The sequence below is a fragment of the Pleurodeles waltl genome, chromosome 2_2 (genome assembly GCF_031143425.1).
Source record: "Pleurodeles waltl isolate 20211129_DDA chromosome 2_2, aPleWal1.hap1.20221129, whole genome shotgun sequence".
Taxonomy (NCBI): Eukaryota; Metazoa; Chordata; class Amphibia; order Caudata; family Salamandridae; genus Pleurodeles; species Pleurodeles waltl.
Window position 1 is genome coordinate 84997918 of NC_090439.1, and position 20124 is coordinate 85018041.

General features: G+C 44.4%; 1 protein-coding gene across 2 annotated transcripts in view; it reads right to left on the reverse strand.

Annotated features, from left to right (window-relative positions):
• Positions 1 to 20124, reverse strand: part of CDH18 (cadherin 18) — a 2476497-nt gene that overhangs the window by 1342822 nt on the left and 1113551 nt on the right. The gene's annotated exons all lie outside the window — the stretch shown is intronic.

The window sequence follows — 20124 nt, forward strand, 5'->3', positions numbered from 1 at the left end:
TAAGACTATACTGCATATTTTTGCTATTGTGTATATATATCTTGTGTATATTTCCTATCCTCTCACTGAGGGTACACTCTAAGATACTTTGGCATATTGTCATAAAAATAAAGTACCTTTATTTTTAGTATAACTGTGTATTGTGTTTTCTTATGAGATTGTGCATATGACACTAAGTGGTACTGTAGTAGCTTCACACGTCTCCTAGTTCAGCCTAAGCTGCTCTGCTAAGCTACCATTATCTATCAGCCTAAGCTGCTAGACACCCTATACACTAATAAGGGATAACTGGGCCTGGTGCAAGGTGCAAGTATCCCTTGGTACTCACTACAAGCCAGTCCAGCCTCCTACATCACCCCCCCCTTGCTCCTGAAAGGGAAAACTTTAGGGGCAAACATGGTATACAATATGGATTAGTAGGGTTTCCACTATTTTTAGGTTGAAGTGCAGGCAGTGTAGCTCATTTGGCAAGGATGTTACCTAGGCTCTTGGATGAGTAATTTTAAATAAATTGTTAAATATTTACTTGACTGCTTTACTCATTTGACTCCTTTAGTATGCAGTTTTACGTTCACGTGCAGATATCATTATAATAATTATTCTTCTCTAGACCAGAATTAGAACAATGTCATAGGTGTTCTGAGATCATCTACTCTGCCTTGCATTTGTTTCTTAGACTTTAACAAAGGCGAAGGTATCCCAAGGGGATCCCTTCCATTCTGCAATAGGTTACCGCTCCCTTTGAGATGTTAGTAAATAACAATGTTTTGTGCCCAGATTTCGGTCCCAAGACATAGCATACCAATTTGGTATCTGGAAGGGACGCTGAAACACACCCCTTCCACATACCAATATATTTAGTGATTCAGAAACACTTTTCTGAATCACTAAATGCATCTAGTACATTGACAAGATGGTTTTAGCATTTGCAAACCCTCTGTTGCGCCATTTTGGAGGTTTTACAAATGCTAAAATTCTTTGTATAACTGACCCTTAGTTGCTACCCCCAAGTGTGTGTGTGTTTTTGTGTGTGTTGTGCATGTGTGTGTGTGTGTGTGTGTGTGTGCTTGGCATTGCACATTGTGGTGGGAAGGTTTTGGGTGTACTTACTTGTGAGGGACCATGATTATGATCTCAATCAACCCATATAATGTGGTTAGTTAAAATGTGAACAAATCTAAACCACACTTTAGACAATTATTGAAGAAATGTATCATAAAAATAAACAATCATGCATAAGCTACTAGTATGCATTTTTTCCTTCAATTTAGATACGAGTGACACCTTAAAAGAATATCTACCAAATTACATTTTAATGGAACATGTCATCTTCTGAAACGGATAAAGGCGCAATGTTCAAGAAACCAACAAAATCTCAGGGTCATAGTTTCAAGCAGCTTGTGCAGCCGGTGTGTCACTTTTTTGGGACACCAATGGTGTGGGCTGCAGGCCCATATCTACAAGGCAACAAAAATGCAACTTTGTGTGGCTTTGTATGGCCTTGTAGATATAGAGTAAGACAAAGCAGGACAAGTTGCTGCGTTGCCTTACTCTGCATCAAAGAGGTGTTCCATGGGTTTTGAGGTGGGTGTTTCCATGCAACCCAACCTTGGAATGTGTCAGAAGCCTATGCCTCCTCAGGAGAGGAGCAAGTGAGGCACAACGAGGAGTAATACATTCATTTCTCCTTGTTTTTTTCCTTTTTCCAAGTGCGCTACTTTCTGCAGCACACACAAAAAAAGGAAAACCCTGCTCATTATTGTTTCTGTACAGGAAAGTGTCCTTTCCTGAAAAATAACAATCATCCCAGCAACACAGACGCTCTTGCACCATGGTGCAAAGGTGCTTTCATTGGTGCATGGCAACCCATTGGGCACCAGCGCAGGGGAAAAGGACAGGAATGTGCTGTATTATGTAGATACAGTGGTTTCCTGCCATTTTCTTTTGATGCAGGTCAGGGCAGCAAGGAGGCTTGCGTCGCTGCCCTGTGCCAAAAGATTATAAATATGCACCTAAGTTTGCCTGAGTAAAATCTTAAAAGAGTTACACCTCAGCCATTGTACTTTATAAAATTTCCTTTCATTTTTAGACAGCTGAACTATAGAAAAGAAGCTGTAATCAATAAAAAGCTTTATTACATGCGACAATCACTGAATTCACAATACTTAGGTGAGCGAGCTGTAAAGAAATGTATATTCTATGTTCTCATGCTTCACCATAGCTTCTACTATGCTTAAGGCTGGTATATTGTCTATATAGAAAGCCCAATAAATTGGGAATGCTATTCAAGTGCAGAAACAGACATGGCTACTAGGCTTTGCAGGCACTAGCTATAGCAACAAAAAACATTTATGCAATGTGTAGTAACGTACCGCAACAGGGTTTAAGGTAGTGCCCCCAGTGCGTTTAGCAGTTGCACCATTCTCATGGGCCGAATCCAGGTGGATTCTACAGTAACACAGTTATGACTCTCGCCTGGGCCTATGCAAACCAATCTTTCTGCAAAGTAGCTGTGATTCTCCTCTGGGCCAATGCCTCTGCAAGCATGAGCTCCTGGCAGCTGCAACCTCCTTAGGCTAATTAGCTCACCTTCAGCAGTTCCGTGGCCTTCCCTGCGTTTGGCAACTGCAGCTTCACATTGAGGTCGACAGCAGTGATTCAGAGCATGTAATTGATAGTATGTTAGTAGCCTTTTAGGATAAACTCTAGAGAGAAATCATGGAATGAAACCTGGCAGTTTGGATCACCCGTGAGGTACGCTCTTAGGCAGTTCACCCTTCTCTGGGCATTCCCCATGCTAAGAACAAAATGAGCTTCCCCTCCTGGGCAATCTTACACCTGCAGGAGCAGTAATCCTTTCCCTTTCTAAGCAGGCAGGCACCTAGGCATTTTGCAGACTCTCTGCTCCTGTAGTTGAACGAGCAGAGCTCAGATCATGTTGCCTCACCTCTGGGAAACTCACTGTCAAGCAGACAGCAGTCATGGTCACACAGCAGTTTTTAGAGTACCCCGCATAGCTCTCCCTACTTTGGTCATGAAGAACTTTTAACTGGACAGAGGACGGTTGGTTTAGGTCCCTCTTTAATATATGTTTACCTAACAGGGATTGAACATTCACTGTCTCAAACTTCAGAACAAGTTTGTCGTGGTTATCTTTCAAATGCCTTTTTTCATAATGCTCTCCAGAAACAACATGTATGTAAAGTGATGCTTTTCACAGCAGGTTTCGCTGAGGATGCCTCAGCGTAGGAGCACCACAACTTTAAGACAATACAGTGTGAGGTTTTTGCACCTGGCTGTCATCAGATTTCCTGAAGTAGTAATCGAGGACAGAAAAAGGGCGAGCCTCATTTAGAAATGTCCTCACATTGAACAACAGATGCTTCAGTCCCATGCCTCACCTCACTAATAACTAAATGACAGTGATCAGTAGGAGCTAATCAGCAGTCCCTTACTAACAAAATCTTGATGATATTTCCAAATGTATCATAGTCTCTATTCTCACCATGTCAATGTCTGAATCTGCATCTTTCGGCCACATGAATGCAGGCAGAACATTTCCACTGTATTGGGAAGCTATTCTCACCCTCCATCATCTGCCATGTCAAACCAGATCCAAGATGTACTTCACACACCTTGCGTTGCACCACCATACATGTTTTGCATGCATACTATATATACACACACAGCATTCACACAGAGTATTGGTGTATTTTTCTTGATTACATACTAATAGTTGAACTGTTCACAAGAGGGGTCAGTAAGCCTCACTCTCGCTAAAACTCAGAAAAAGGGCTGACTATATTAAAGTTTCACAAAACATGGTACGCGCCACAATAGATTTCGGTGCGCATACCAGGAAAGGGACAATAGTCATGTGTCCACTGGAAGGCATGCTTGGAGGGCACTTCCTGGTCACAGGACAGTTCTTAGACCTTGCATTGTCAATGATAGGCTCAGGTATCTGTGCACAAAGCCCCATATTTATGCTTTTTGCCGCAAAACTGTGCTAATGCAGTTTTGCAGTAAAAAGTTTAGTGCAGGCTTGCATCATTTAATAATGCCAACCGGGCGCTGTATTTATTGAATGGTGCAAGCCGGCGCTAAACTTGGGCTAATGTCTTAGAAGAAGACGCTAGCCGGGTAGGGGTGGCTGCAGGGAAGGAAGGGTTGTGTGTCAGAAAATGATGCTAGACTGTTTAGAGGCACAAAAAAAATGCCTCTAATCAGACTAGCGCCATTTCCTGGCACACGACCACCTTAAACATGACTCCTATCTTAAGAAGGACAGGAGTCATGCCCACCACCCCAATGGCCAGCACAGTGGACAAGTGTCCCCTGGGCATGGTCATTGCATCCTGTGCCATGCAGGGGGCCCCAAGTTAGGGCCCCCGATGGCAAAAAAAATAAAATACTTATCCAGACTTACCTGGGATGGGGTCCCCCATCCTCCGGTGTCCCTCTGCTGGGGGTGGGGAGTTCCTGGGGCTTGGGGAGGGCACCTGTGGACCCATTCCATGGTATTTAACCATGGAAATGGGTCCACAGGTCCCCTACCGCCTCGTCTGACCCAGGTGTTAAATAATAGTGCAAAGCAAGCTTTGCACCATTATTTAGCCCTTCCCAACACCCGTGCGTCATTTTAGCATGAGGGGATAAATATGGGGCTATGGGGATAGCACCTTTTTTAGATGGTAATGCCTTACCTTGCATCTCATTGATGCAAGGTAGGTGCACGCATCCAAAAAATGGTGCAAACTCCTTTTGACGTTAAGCATGTCTATTGTCAAAATTTAAATATGGAGTTAGGTTTGCGCCGAATTTGCGTAAAACAAAAATGAGGCAAACTCAGTGCAATTGAAGTATATATATGGGCCAAAGTTGATTAGCGTGATGGCAAAGGTAATAAAACACCAGATGCAGTCAGGCACACAGGGCAGGGGTACATGTCAGTTCATGCAGTGGACATACCTGTCCCAACACAATTCATAACATGACATGACCTACATACGTATAGGTGCCTTTTATGAAATACACAGTTACCTGCGTATGCCATACTAATTTTGCAGGCCCTAACACTAGTAGACCTCTTCCTTCTTACACAAGTATAGTTTTTTTTTTTATAACAATTGAACAAATAATATATTAAAAAATCCCAAATAGGTTCACTTGATAAACACTGACAGCATTAAGCTCTATGCCAAAAACAAATTCAGCAAAGGCAGTTGCTAATAAGTTATCTGGACTTAACAAGCCCTATCCACTGAGTATGATCTTTCTCCTCACATGTCCTATGTCAGAACTAAGGGACGTATGTAAAAATTCTACGTATATCATGTACCTTGCTAGGAAGTGCAGAACAAAAGGGAATGCTGAGACATACCAAGCTCAAAATAGCTCATAACATTAAAGATGTTGACATCAATAACTTTAAAACCTCAGCAATAAAATCATGAAGGTCATCAGCAGAAACATCACAATACTGTGCCAGTGATGTCATGTTTCACTTCTGCTGCAATGCAATAATTTATATTAAGAACAAATTATGACAAGTGATTTCAGCAGCGACAGGAATAAGTATGCTAATTTGTCAGTTACGTATGATGTCTTTAGCCACGTCATTGTCAATCTCTATTGAAGTCTGTTACGTAATCCAATATCTTTTTACACCAAAATAAAAGGTGGGACTGTTGAGAGACTACAAACAAGGCAAATTGGTGCCCGTAAAGAACAAGGATGTATTTAATTTTATTTTATGGTTTTATGTACATATACGCACTAGAAATGCAAGTGATAAACACAGTGAAAACACTGCATGTTAACAAGAACTCTATGCAAAGGAATTAAAGACTACCACAGCCGTCTGGAGATAAGAAAACTGAGGGCCTCATTTGCAAGAATCTGATGCATGGCCATCGATGTGACAGATTTCAGCTGCTTTCCTCACATCCCCTAATGACACCGTGGATTCACTGTTTTCACAACACAGAGCTCCATGGTGCCGGTTTTCACAGATGCGTCAGGAATTCTGACGCATCTGTTGGCGCTAAACTCACACCTTGCTGAAGGAGCATTGTTAAATTGGCACAACTCCAGCAATGTGAGGAGTCCCCAACAGGAAAAATCCCTGTGTCAATTCTATGCCTGGTCTGAGAACGTGGTAAATTTGTGACACATTGAAGTCGCAGAATGCTGCAGTGAAATGATATAAATTTCACTGTGTCGGTTCTGCGTGGCTTTTCCCGTGGGAGCCCCTACCCTGCATACATTATACCTGGTGCAGGTTTAATGTGACACAGGACTTTACAAACTGACACATTGAGCCCAATGTGTCAGTTTGTAAATATGGGGCAGTGTAGTGCACTCTTTGCGCCATCACTCCACCACTGCATAAAAACAAAATGACGCAGCAGTGGCGCAAAGAGATTGTAAATGAGGCTCTCGGTTGCTTAAATTATTGCTGCAAATATTATAACGGCATTCTTGAAAATAGTTTCCATTGGCTGTTCATTTCTGCTTCTCCAGGAAACATGACATGACTCTATAAAAGAATTATCTATAATTTCAGAAATGCATGGACAATGTCACAGTCATCTGCTCAGTATGGTCCATTCCTTCAGCATCTGCTCGCCTCGGGATGATTTATGATAGGCCAAACAAATGAGGTTTGTTTTAGAAAATGCAGATGATTAAGTAGAGCAGAAAGAAACGCGCATGTATCTTAAAATACTTCATGGGGAGTGAAGCTCCATTTATCTGGTTATTACAATTGTCTGCTTAATTCATCGCTCAGTATGGTTCTAAGGCTGTTTAAAGGTTAGGATTATTAAAAAAATCTGGAGACTTGCCACGTTTTCGACAATTAATAGAATAGACAAGGAGGGAAGAGTAGTAAAATTGTACAAATCAGCGCATAATAACTAAAATCTGTAGAGTCTATAAGGACAATAGGAAATAATGTTAGATGAGCTCATCAAAAGGTTGTGAAAGGAAACAAAAATGGGTTTTCACACTGTGTTAAATTCAACCATGAGAAAGTATAATCAAAAACATGGCCGATTGAGTTAAGCGCTGCTACTGAGACCTATGATTTGACCTAAAAGACATAAACCTGAATTCTCAATGGCTATCTCAGACCTCCGCCATTCTGAAGCTGTTAAATTGAGTAGCATTAAACAGAGTAATGATAGCAGTGCTAGGGACTGAGGAATGATGTGCTTTATAACCAACAAGTTAGGACACACGACAATTATGTTGCTTTATTAAGTTATTATAGTGCTTAGGTCGTCAGTACTTTCAAGAAGATAATATCATAAAACTGTGTAACACTGAAAAGAAGATGAAGAAAGATTGCATTAAGGAAAAGTAGAAAGTGAAGACAGGAAGACTTAGGCCCAAATTTAGGATGGCCTAGAGCCTCCTTGTGCCACATTAACATAATTTTGTTTACGCTAATTTGGCCAAAATCACACGCCAGATTTGCAAAGTGGTGCAATGCATGCATTGTGCCACTTTGTAACCCCTTGAGCCACAATATGCCTGCACCAGACAGAAGGTATGCAAGGGGGGCAAAAAGGCAAAAAAATGGCGCAAAGTAATTGAAAAGATTTATTTGCGCCATTTTTTTCAGTATTTTTAAATCCTGCTCAGAGCAGGCGTTAAAAGGGAGCACAACATTACTTACAATGGGCACCTGTGTACTGTTCAGGGGTTAGTGTCAAAATCCACATTCAATAAGATTATGCATGACTGCTGCCGTATGCTGAGACAGGCTGCAGCCCAATAACATGAAGGAAGACATGCCGGCCTGGGACTTAAAGGCTGTGACAGAGAAAAAATGGATTGCGATTTTGATCCAGGCTGGGTGAGCTGCCATTGATGAGGCACGGAGGGCTGAATTACATGAAATGATGCTGTGCTGTGACTGAAAAGCTTCACTACAGAGGGAGACAAACTGGTTTAAGATGTGTATGTTGCATTGAAAGTGGCTGCAGTGTGGGGGCCAGTTGAGTGACTGCTAGTGTCTACAGGGACAATAGTTGGGACAGTGGGGTGAGAAATAAGGAAAGGGGCCTGTTGAAAATGGTGCTTCTGTTTGGCTAGGGTATGCACCTATGCTAAGCGAACCTGCAAGTCTAGTCAGGGCAAGTCAGATACACACCCTAAATTAACATGTGCTCAACCTCTGGTAGCTTGACACAGAGCAGACATTCTTAACTTGAGTGGCAATTAGTATAGTATTTGTGCAATGCAGAAATTACAGTCCTTCAGTGAGACCATCACAAAACAACTCCACACCAGTTTTTGAAAAATATATCCTCTTTTTTTGGCTCAATAATGTGACCAAAACAACAACGTCACGGAGATGTCAATGTCTATAGCTTAGTACAACAAGGGAAACACCAGGGCGCTTGAACCCCAGTAATTACAGCCCCCTGGGGGACACAGCAAAACTCTATGTGATCCTGTCAATCAGTAGAAGTATGTTGCCTCGTCCGGATTGGTGCACTCAAAGAAGGTGCATGTCCTCAAGCAAGAGCATAGGCAAGTTGCTGCAACCTCGCTACCTAACTGCTGGTGAGAACAATACAGGAAGCTGCTGGCAAGGACCTCCGACAGGCACTCCGGTGCTGTCATCACCTCACGGGAAGGTGCTGGTTCTCACTCGGGCAGAAAGCAGGAAGATCCAAAAGTGGTACGCTGCCATTACGCGGGGCTCCACAGTGTTTTTCTTCAGGGCACGGAGGGGGATGATCCCAAAATAAGGCATTGCTGTCACTCTGGACTCCTCAGTGTTTTTCTTTCAGCAAATAGTGGGTGCTCTTGAGTGGCAGAGAATGTGGCTCATGGCAATACACAACTGAATTGTAGGAAGCGTGTCTTGTGGCATGATGCAGATGCAAATACAGCAACAGAAGCAGAAGCAGGACTGCGAAGGTGCTCGTTCTGAGCACACAGAAGTCTTTGAAGGCCCTGAGACTTCTACAACAGGGGGTAAGCCAACAGGCCCTTGGAGTTATTTAGGTTTGGTGAGGTTGTCGAGGGTAGTTGCAGTTGCTCCCTCACTTCAGAGGTAGCAGACATGAGGCCAATACAACAGAACAAGTTGCAAAGTGGATGTCTGTCCTGGCAGCACAGCAATCAGCAGGCATCAGTCCAACACAGCAAAGCAAGTGGCAAAGTTGCAGTCCACCCTGGCAGCGCATCTCCTCTTCTTGGCAGGCTCCTCTGGACACGAAATGGAACTGATTTGTCAGGATTTGGGGTCCAGTACTTATACCCAAATGTGCTTTTGTAGTGAGGGAGACTTCAAAGGAGGCCTTTGAAGTTCACAAGGGCCATAACCGTCACTTCCCTGGCCCCAGACATACTACAGAGGGTTATGGAGCCCTTTGTATGAAGAGAGGCACAGCCTTATTCAGGTGTTAATGTCAGCTCCTCCCACCCATCTAGCCCAGGAAGGCCCATTAGCCTTGTGATAGGCCATCAAAATGGAAATGTCTCACACAAACTCCTTTTGTGTGTGAGAATGCCCAGAGACCAGTTGTCAACAACCCCAGACATGTATGTTCACCCTCTTAAATACACTGCACTCTGCCATTGGGGTTAACTAGGGCCTGCCTTAGGTGTGACACATGTAATAAAACGGAAAGTTTGGTTTCAGCAGAACTGCACGCACAGGCTCTGCAGTTGCAGGCCTCAGGCATGTTTTAAAGGCTACTGAGGTGAGAGGCACAATCAGTGCTCAAGACCCGCTAGCAGCATTTAATTTACCGGGCATGGGCACATGTAGTACACTTTACTAGGGACTCACAAGTAAATTAAATATGCAAATTGTGGAAAAGCCAATGTCACCATGTTTAGAGTAGCTGCACTTTGGCACTGGTCAGCAGTGGTTAAGTGCCCAGAATCATAAAAGCCAGCAGAAATGAGTCAGAAAAATGGGAGGTCAAAGGGCAAAAAGTTAGAGGAACCACGCCAAGGATGCCAGGTCTAACACGGCCACTAGAGATGGACTATATTTACATTCTGATCCTCACTGCACGGCCCTGTAAAAACCTAAAACAGTGTGTCATGAAGGACGAAAAGTTAAGGGAGACTGATAACACTCCATTTAGGGAAGCATAGACATTTAAGAATCAGGTTAATGTCTACACACTATCCGAGCTACAAAGATTAGGTAATGACTCTAATGCTGTGACACTATTTACTTAACTGCTGTGATAGGCACCTTTGAGATGCCTGAATCTGCCCTAAAATACATTGGTATGAGTGAACACCTGTTACACAGATGAGTCTCTCCTCTTCTTTCCATCCTCTATACTGAAAGGATGACCCAAACACAGAGAGGCCGAGATTTATGAAGACCTTGCATCTGGTTTACTTAACATAATTAATGCAAACCTAAAGCAAAGTGTTGTGGTGGTATTTGCAATTCATTGCAAATGATGATTTGTGTTGATTTGTAACCAAGAATATTGCAAAGATGCATAATGTACTGCCTTGCATTACTTTGTTTAAAGGGGACATTTCCTGGGTGGTACATCGGTGTTGTGCACCAGGAAATGGCACTAGTCTGGTTAGAGGTATTTTTTTTGCCTCTAATCAGGCTAGCATAATTTTTTAACGCACAACACCATCCTTCCCTACCGCCACCCCCACCCGGCTAGCATCTTCTTTTAAGACGCTAGCCCAAGTTTAGCAACGGCTTGCGTTATTCCTTTAATATGGTGCCTGGCTGGTGCTCTGGATTGACGCAAGTCGACGCTATACTTTTTGCTGCAAAACTGCGTTCGCGAAGTTTTGAGGCAAAAAGTATAAATCAGGTCCTAAATATCTTAGACATAAAGTCACAGACTTGAGGACCAGGTGAGGTAAGACAACCATCCTATTTACAGAGTGCCAGAAAACAGAGAAAAAAAAGACATGGCTGGTTTTTGACTGAATTCTTGACATAACTTCTCAGTAAGCAGTTTCCAGAGCATATTGAATTTTAGAGAGCCTTCAACCCACGTGCTACGAATGGAAGCAAGAGAGCTCAGACAATATTAACGTCTCTTACGCCATCAACATGTCAGAGCAATATTACAATGAAGAAAACAGAAGGGGTAACCCCTTAAAGACTGCTACTCTGGGGTATACGACAAATAAATCAGCTTGTGAGAAGCAGGAATAAACATTTTTAGAAAAGACTACTCAAACAAACACAACTTCACTGTGCTTGTGAACCACAAAATCAATTTGCATCAGATTTTTCCCCAAAATTAATGAATGTCTGCAACCATGTAATTTTGTCTTCAGTCTTTTGTTTATTTTACAATTTCTTTCCCATGTTTTTCTTTCCGTGCAACAATTATAGATTTTATCACAAACAGCAATTTTTAAAAAGACATCTGTTGTGTAAAACAGATATACAGCTGAACTTCACAATACCTAAACACAAAGGAAAATATTTTTCATGAAGAAAGAAATTATTATTAAACTATCAAAACAATACTTTCGGACCAGTTCGTCCATGGTGGTTATACATATTTCTTCAAAGGTATAAAATCCACATATATGGTAGCCTAGAAAGATGACACCTAACTCTCCCTTGTGTCGTTCTGCTCATTATTCAACATTAATATTCAAGAGCTAATCATTTTGTATCGGCCCTTTTAAAACAAACACATAGTAGATGAGTTTTGACCTGTATGCTTTTTAAGGCCTCATCAGACCCAGCGGTTATTAGGTGAGCATAATTCTAAAAAAAATAAAAAATATTACAAATAATGTTTGCATAACAATTTACATTCCTTATCATTAATAATTCACATTGAAAGACTAGAATAAATAAACCCACATTATCCGTGATCAGTAGGAAGTATTAAAGGGTAAATATACATGCACAGTATTCATTGACTACAATAAACATACAGGTTTGACTTTATGTGATACATTCATACTACTCACAATAAATAAACTGAACTCCAAAGATAAACTGAGCACCAAAGAAAGCCTTCTACAAGATTGTGTGCACCAACTCGAGTGTCAAGTGACAAATGACTTAATAAGTGAAAACCACTATTCGTGTGTACAGAATTCCCATAAAAACCTCACGCACAAAAACTGGATTGCAAGTTCATTATTCTTTCTCTTGTACATGCTTAAACCCAGGCCCAAAACAGTTCAAGGACAAATTAGTTTTGAAAAAAAAAAAAAACGTTTGTAAATATACATTAAAATGCTGCAACCTTTACATTTGGCAAGGGGGGTTTTGGGGGGCAGCCAACCACCAGGTCACGACTGCCATGGGTATTTAAGCTGCCATTTTGCGGGTAAAGCCACTATTCTGTTGGAGACACAGTGACTGGGGGTTAGAGCAGGTCCTTTTGTGTTTAGTGTAGGCCTCTTTGTGGTGTATTGTGTTTGCTTGGTGCCAGTAGCAGCATAAATCTGTGTAATCTCACCTGGTGTCTAGCAGCGGTGCTCCGACCATGTCTTGGGCAGAGAAGATCAGCCAGGGGGTGCACCTTCTGACCGAGTCAGACCGGCTTGATTTATTCAACGTTGGCACCCTGTTAAGTGGCAAACCTTTGCGGTGGGCATCAGAGGGGATGGCGACAGCTGTATTTGCCTGCTCTCCCACTGAGAAGAGCCCAGAAGGGTGTGGTAGGGGCCGCTCCTGAGTCAGAAGAGCAGCCGCAGGTGGACACGGCAAGCTGTGGGGAAGTTGATTGCTGCCATTGCCGCCAAACGTGGTGCCACATGGTGGAGCGAAGGTCCATCGCGTGCATGTCCGAAGTGTAGTGCAGCACGGGGCTTCGCTTTCTGAGGGCCCTGGCACATGATGGCAGGAGGTAGATGTGTAGCTGCAGGAGAGGTTTGGGGATGGGTTGAGCAGGGCAAGGGGGAGAGGGCAGTTGGGTGGGAGGGGAAGGGAATGGGGCATCATCAGAGGAAGAGGCACATTAGGGAGGTCTGGAGCCAACAGAAGTGGTTAGCTTCACAGGGGGTCTGGGGGAATCAGGAGTGGGAGGGTGCAAAGAGGGGGCAGGCCAGGTGCACAGTGCAAAAAGCAGGGGGTGGGGGAGCTTCTGGGGACAGCATCAGCACTGGTGGTAGTGCTCCTAGAGTGGAGTCATGAGGGTGAAGAACGGGAGGAGGATATAGGTGATGGGTATGAGGCAGCCATGAGTGGTTAAGTGAGCCGTGCATGGGCAGTAATCCCTCCTAAGAAGGTATATAGCAAGCAGAGCGAGGCAGCAGGGTCGCACAGTGGGAGTAGTGGTGACAGGGGAGCAGGTGGAGGTGAGGAGCGTGGATGCAGCGAGACAGCATTTTCAACAACCTGAAAGATGATTTCTCAGGGCAGGATGTTGGTTGGGAAGTAGGGTCAGAAGGGGGTTCCCCAGCACTCCGAACATGTGTTATCATTCACAAGAAGATTTTGCCCAGGTGGCGGCGGACCTGGGAGAGCTTGTGAGGGCTCGGCAGCCGCAGGAGGAAGTGAAGGCGGGGCGTGGGATGGCTAGCAGGATGTGGTCAGATTGGATGATACACATGCAGTGGGAGAGCATCATGTAAGTCTCTACACTGCCTTGAGAGGGTCAGGACATTGCACCTGCCAGCATCACAGCACTGTGGAGGAGTCATCTAAGTGCTGAAGAATGGCAGAGAGGGCGAATTACGACCCCTCACCAGTGACCACAGGAGTCACATGCAGGAACCTCATATTGGTACGGGGAGGAGGAGGAGCAGTTGATTGCGATGAGGAGAGTATGGAGAGATTAGGAAGGAAGAAGAGGAACAACGGGAGGTGATGCAGTGGTGTCAGGGGGGAGTGAGAAGGGTGAAGTTTCACCAGACTGTTCATAAGTTATTGCGAGTGGTGGAGAAGCCTGGTGGTTTCTGGGATGCACTGCAGAAGGCAGGGACAGACAGGCAGAAGGCACCAGAGTGGCCGCTGACATTGTCTTCAGCTGAGTGTGCTTTGCGGTGCAGCAATATGATCTCGGTGGCAGTGGAGGCCAAGGAACAGGTGAGCAGTGGGGAGGACTGCCTGAAGAAAGGGGTATACATAAAAGATACTGTTGTGGGGTGGATGGGGGACTCCTGGGATACAGATTTGATGTAAGGACAAAGTGTCAGGAGGCAACAGTGAGTGGAGCTAAGGAAAGTGCAAAAGGGGATAGCAAGGGAGAGGGAGTGCCAGACAAGAAGCGGGGGGGCAATGGGCCAGAGGAGTACATGATGGATGCTAAGCCACAGCCATTAGAGAGCAAAGAGCTGAAGTGGAATAAGCTGCCATATATGGGAACGACTAAGACCTTGAGGGCGCATTTAATACAAACCACCAAAAAAAGATCTGGACAGAGTAGTGGGTTGAAATTATGAAACTACTACATAGAGAGTTAAGGTCTAAGGAGGGGTCAAAGGAAGAGGAATATGAGTTGGTGAAGAGGCCAAAAGTGCTGGTCACAATCGAAAATTTGATGGCGGCATTCCTCATATTTGCGAGCGTATATTGCGAAAAGTACCCAGAGAGGTCTGTGGCGCTTTTCAAATATATGGACCTTATCCAGAAGGCGCAGATAAATTACAGTGGGTAAGCATGGGTCCAATACGATGAGGAATTTAGGGCAAGCAAGGTGCTGGACCCGGATATGTAGTGGAGAAAAATCAACTCTGACATGTGGCAGCACACAATGGGGCCCACCAAATTTGGTAAAACTGTCCTTATGGCCATTGGGCTTTCCATGATCTATTGGGCCTTTCAGGCCTGCCCCACCCACGGAGGGGTGGGGTCAGCAGGCAAAAGACAGTCAGGTGTGCAAGACACAGGACCCAGCCAGATTGGGACATTCTGGGAATTCAATAAGGGGCTCTGAAACAGGGAGTACTGTAAGTTTAGGCACGAGTGTTCCAAGTGTGGGGGCAGACATGGCCTGGTTAATTGCCACAGGACCACAACAGGGGGTATGGGGCCCCAAGGTCAGATGCAGCCAAGTGGGTGGGGACAGCAGAGCAACTGGCAGCCAGGTTTCAGGAGGGGAGGGGTGCGCATGGCTCTAGTGGGAAAGGCTTCTACTCCAGTTAATCTGGAGAGGCTACACTTTTGGCCGCCCTAGTACGAGCACAGGGAGGATGCAGAGTTGCTTCTGGAGGGGTTCACTGGGTGTTTCAGACTGGGATACACATGGCCAAGGCAGTGACTTTGGGCAGACAATCTGAAATTGGTGGGGGCACACAAACAAGTGGTGCGGGACAAACTGGTGAAAGAAGTGAGGGGGAGGTCGTCTGGCAGGCCCTTTTAGGACTGGCCGATGTAGAACCTAATAGTCTCTCCCATCAGTGTGGTGCCTAAAAAAGAAGAGAGTCAATTTCGCCTCATACAGCACCTCTCTTGGCCAGAAGAAAATTAGATTAATGACTTCATTGTAGAGGAGCGGGTGAGTGTGTCTTACACCTCGGTGGATGTGGCTATGGCACTAGTAGAAGCCCAACTGGGGTGCTGACGGCGAAAAGTGATATAAAGTCTGCTTTTCGTTTGCTGCCGGTAAACCATGATGATTTTGAGCTCTAATGTATGAAATTCGAGGGCAACGAGTAAGTGGATAAAGCACTCCCAATGGGCTGCTCCATATTGTGCGCCCCCTTTGAATGCTTTAGCACCTTCCTGCAATGGGTTTTCACCAAACAGACAGGATACAACTCCGTAACTCACTATCTTGATGGTTTCTTCCTGGTGGGAGCGCCATGATTGGGGCAATGCAAGGACTTACTGACCAGGTTTCAGGTCAATATGGGGGAAATGCATACCTCTCTTGTCCCCAAGAAGGCGGTGGGGCTGAGCACCATGCTGACATTTCTAGGCATGGAGATTAATTCTGAGACAATGATGGTGCATCTACCACAAGATAAGAAGGAACAAATGGAGGGCAGTTCAAAGATAGGTAGCAGACAAAATAGTTAAGAAAATACATGATTACAAGGTCAGGGATGGGGGGTAGAGGAGGGGAGAGATGTGAGTTATGCAGAGTTGAATTATTGTATAGTGAGGCCCTTAGTTTTGTAAGGCAGAGGCCAAGGTTTTTAAGGTAAGTGCCCCTGTTTCTAATAAAGCTGCCTTTTTCACACATATGCCTTGTGGTTAGTAATGCTTCCCTCTTCCCCAATAAGGAATTTGACCTTCCTCGATTCACACACAAAACATATCTGTGTTTTTCCTAAACAACAGCTATGTCACCTGTAGCAAAAAAGGTTTATTTTGTATTTTCAAAAACACGGTGCATACAAGTGACCACATTACCAATCTACACTGAAGGTATTAGGTAAAAATATTTCACTGATGTGGAAAGAATGGACCATCAAAGCTGAATTCCTATGGAGTGAGATAATGCGGGGAATATATATTATATTCCTTCAAAAGCTTAATTTTAAAAAAACAACTATCATGTAAATGCCTGAAAATACTATGATTCAACAGGATTTGAAGTTTGAAGTATAAACGTATATTCAAGAATGATCCTGAGGCCTCCTCACGAGTACAGCGACATGTGGAAAGGAAGACGTAGAACGTGATTACTGCTGCATTTATATTCTCATGCACAATAGAATGTTAACCGCGATCTTCTGATGACTTTGCTTCATAGCCATTTTGATTAAAGTATACAGTGCAGTAATCTCATTTATGTTATGCACAGGCGCGGCCGGTCCTTTAGGGGGGAGGGGCCACACCTCCTCACCTTTTTCCCCTCATGAAGAGCGTCTGTCTTGCTGAGCAAAGATCAGCCTGACAAACACTCTTCATGTTCAGGTCAGGCAGCCAGGAGCAGACATGCGCGACTGGCTGCCTGAGATGAACTTTGCTGGGGTGAAGAGGTCACAGCTCTTATGGGTGTGGCCTCCTTGGCTCAGCAAAGGTGCCTTGAGGCCGTCCCCCAGGTGACGAGGGAAGCATCACCCATTTACTTCGACCTGGGCACTTCAGGTTTAAGCCCTGAAGCGCCCAGGGCGAGTGTCAATCAGTGGCACTTCATCACAGAGTGGGGTGGGGCCAGGAGTCTCACTGACCCCATCCCACTCTGTGACGAGGCTGGGACTGCTGCCTTCCCTTATTGGCTGACCTAAGGTCAGCCAACCAATGAGGGAAGGCAGCAGTCCCAACCTTTCTGGGACCTCTGAGGCTAAAGGTAATTGTATGTGTTTGTGTGATCATTTTAAATGAATGTTTGGTGTGTGCGTGTTTGTTTGAATGTTGATGAGTGTTAATGGATGTGCATGCGTGTGTGTGTGTGTGTGAAAGTGTGAGTGTGCTTCGCGCCCTCCCCCTCCCTGTTAAATCTGCCGGCCACCACTAAATATGCACACTTCAATGTTAACTGCGATCTTCTAATAACTTAGCACCGCGGCCATTTTTATTACGGTACATGCTGCTGAAACCTCATTTGATATTTTAAATGCCTGTCAATTTATACAAACAACATAAACTATAAATGCAAACTGATAAGGACTACATATGAATCATTGTTAAAAAGATACAAGCCTGAAGGATGACAGATTCAAAAGTCCATGCTTTATTATTACTATTGGAATTTGCCCATTCTAGCAACCATGCTGACAAGATGTGATTTGCCAAGAGTAAAACATTATTCATAATTTCTTTCTCTCTCTTATATCCATTGTGTTTTTCTTTGCATTCTAACAAAACCTCCATTTAAAAAACAGAGGTCTTGTTAATCACCTGCCCATGAAATCCAAGCTCACATTTCATCTGCATCGTTTAGCCCGAATGTAGCTATTTTCAGTTTTTGTATTATTCCGTCCTCTTGTATGTTTAGGACTGTTGCTAAGTGTTCTAATCGTAAGCGTTGCTTTCCAACAAACACCACTGACCACTTTTATGTCATTCTTTGTGTAATTCATATTAATATCATGGTTCACTAATGAGCCCCATAGTTGCAACATCTGATCCACAAGCTGTGATGCAAAATGCGAGATTTTATGGTTTGACTTGTTTGGGCAATATATATATATATATATATATATACCAGCTTTCTGCACAGCATGCCTCCCAGACTTTTTGGGACAGGGCCGCCCCAGATCCTCCTTCCAGGATTCCCTGAGCCCAGCATCTGGAACAGGAAGAGCCCTAATACACCTTAGGTAAAGCTTGGACACTAATCGGGCCCCCGAGGCCGCCAACGCCACCAGGGAGATTGGTGCAAAGTCGGCTGGCACCAGCGGATATGAAGGGTAGCGTTTTTGCAGAGCACTCTGCAGTCAGCATAGTATGAAGTGCTGCAACTGTGTGACATCAGTAAAATGGGTATCTATGGTGCAGGAAAATATGGGATCGCCCGGAAAGACATCCCCAAAGGTATGGAGTTGAAAAGTCTGCAATGTGCGTGAACCAGCGCCTCCTGTGTAAATGGTAAGAAAGGATTATTAATCAGTTTCAGTGCTGAGGAATACAGTGAGGCACAATGAAGTAGGCGAGCAAGTTTACACCAAGCCCTGCTGGTTGCAGCAAGGGTTTGGATATCTCTGCAATGACCTGGAACACCACCAGACAATAGGCCGGTCGATGGAAAGGGGCCGACAGGTAAAGCTCTGGGATGGGATATGAAAGGTCAGCATCAGGGTGAAACTAGTGATATGTATAGTTACATTGTGCCTCCAGATAATAAAGCTGTAAGAGGGGAACCCCAAGGCCTCCACGCTCATAAGGGAGAGTGAGGACCTCCGAACGAACACGTGGGTGTCTATTTGCCCACACCAGCTGAGTGACCAGGCCACGGAGTCTCACAAAGAAAGAGTTAGTAAGCGGGACCAGAATGTTCATGAAGAGATACAAGAATTGTGGAAGAACCACCATTTTAATGAGTGATATCCGCCCGCCAGGGAAAGCAGCAATTTCACCTAACTGTCCACCTGAGCAGTAAAGTCTCAATTGCAGCCCCGTTGTTTTAACGTATCACCTGTTCCTTATCTCTATGGATGTGAATACCTAAGTATTTCGCAGAGTCAGAGCACCAGCGCAAAAGGGAACTCCGTTACAGGTGGGCGGATGATGTCAGTTAACGGAAAAAGCTTCGACTTGTTCCAGTTTATATGTAGGCCGGAGAGTTTGCCAAAGAGAATTTCTTCATCCAGTATTGGAGTATGATTAATGTCTGTATGGTGAATGATAAGTAATATATCGGCGGCATACAATGACACCAGAAGTGGCCCATTAGTAAATTGCAACCCTCTGTGTATGTGTCCTCTCCTCAGATGGTGCACCAGGGAATCCATCGCCAGAATGAAGAGCAGTGGGGGCAAAGGGCATCCCTGCTGTGTACCATTTGTTATAAGGGAAAAGGGGGACGGTACTCCGTTAAGCCATAAGGCAGCAGTGGGTTGCGAGTATAGCAAGGAAATCAGATTGGTGTAACCGCAGGGAAACCTGAGATTACCAAGTACAGCATGTGAGAAGGACCACTGAAGTGAATCAAAAGCCTTTTTTGGCATCTAATAGGGCAATCGCCACCGGAACCTCTGGTGAAATTCTGTTTAACACTGAAAAATCTGAGCGAAAATTGATGGAGGTGGAGTGGTGTGGCAAACTACCAGACTGAGTAGGGGATATGATCTCGTCTAGTGAGAGAGAGAGAGAGGCACATGTTGGCCAGGATTTTGTTGTTGAAGTTTAGTGGGGAAAGGGGTTGGTATGATGTGCATTGTAGGGGATCCTTACCGGATTTGGGTAAAAGAGTAATTACTGCATCGTGCATGGATTCAGGGAGAACCCTGGATTTAATCACCTCTAAATAGACTGATACGAGGAGCGGACTAAGTATATATTTGTATTTCTTATAAAACGCCCCAGTAAAACCCATCTAGCCCCAGAGAGCGCATCCCAGACAGCAATTCTATAGCCTGTGAAACCTCCCCGACAGTGAAAGACTCACTGAAAAACCGCTGCCTGGCCGATATCAACCAGACTATAGCAATTTCGTCAAGATAGTCCTGCTATGCGGGACGGGGCAGCATTGGTTGAAAAAGTGTGTAGGAAAACAGAACTGATTGCAGAGGCCCCCTAATGTTTTGCCCCCATTTTTCACTCTTTGCGGGTGTTTTCCTGACTCTGATGGCGCCCTG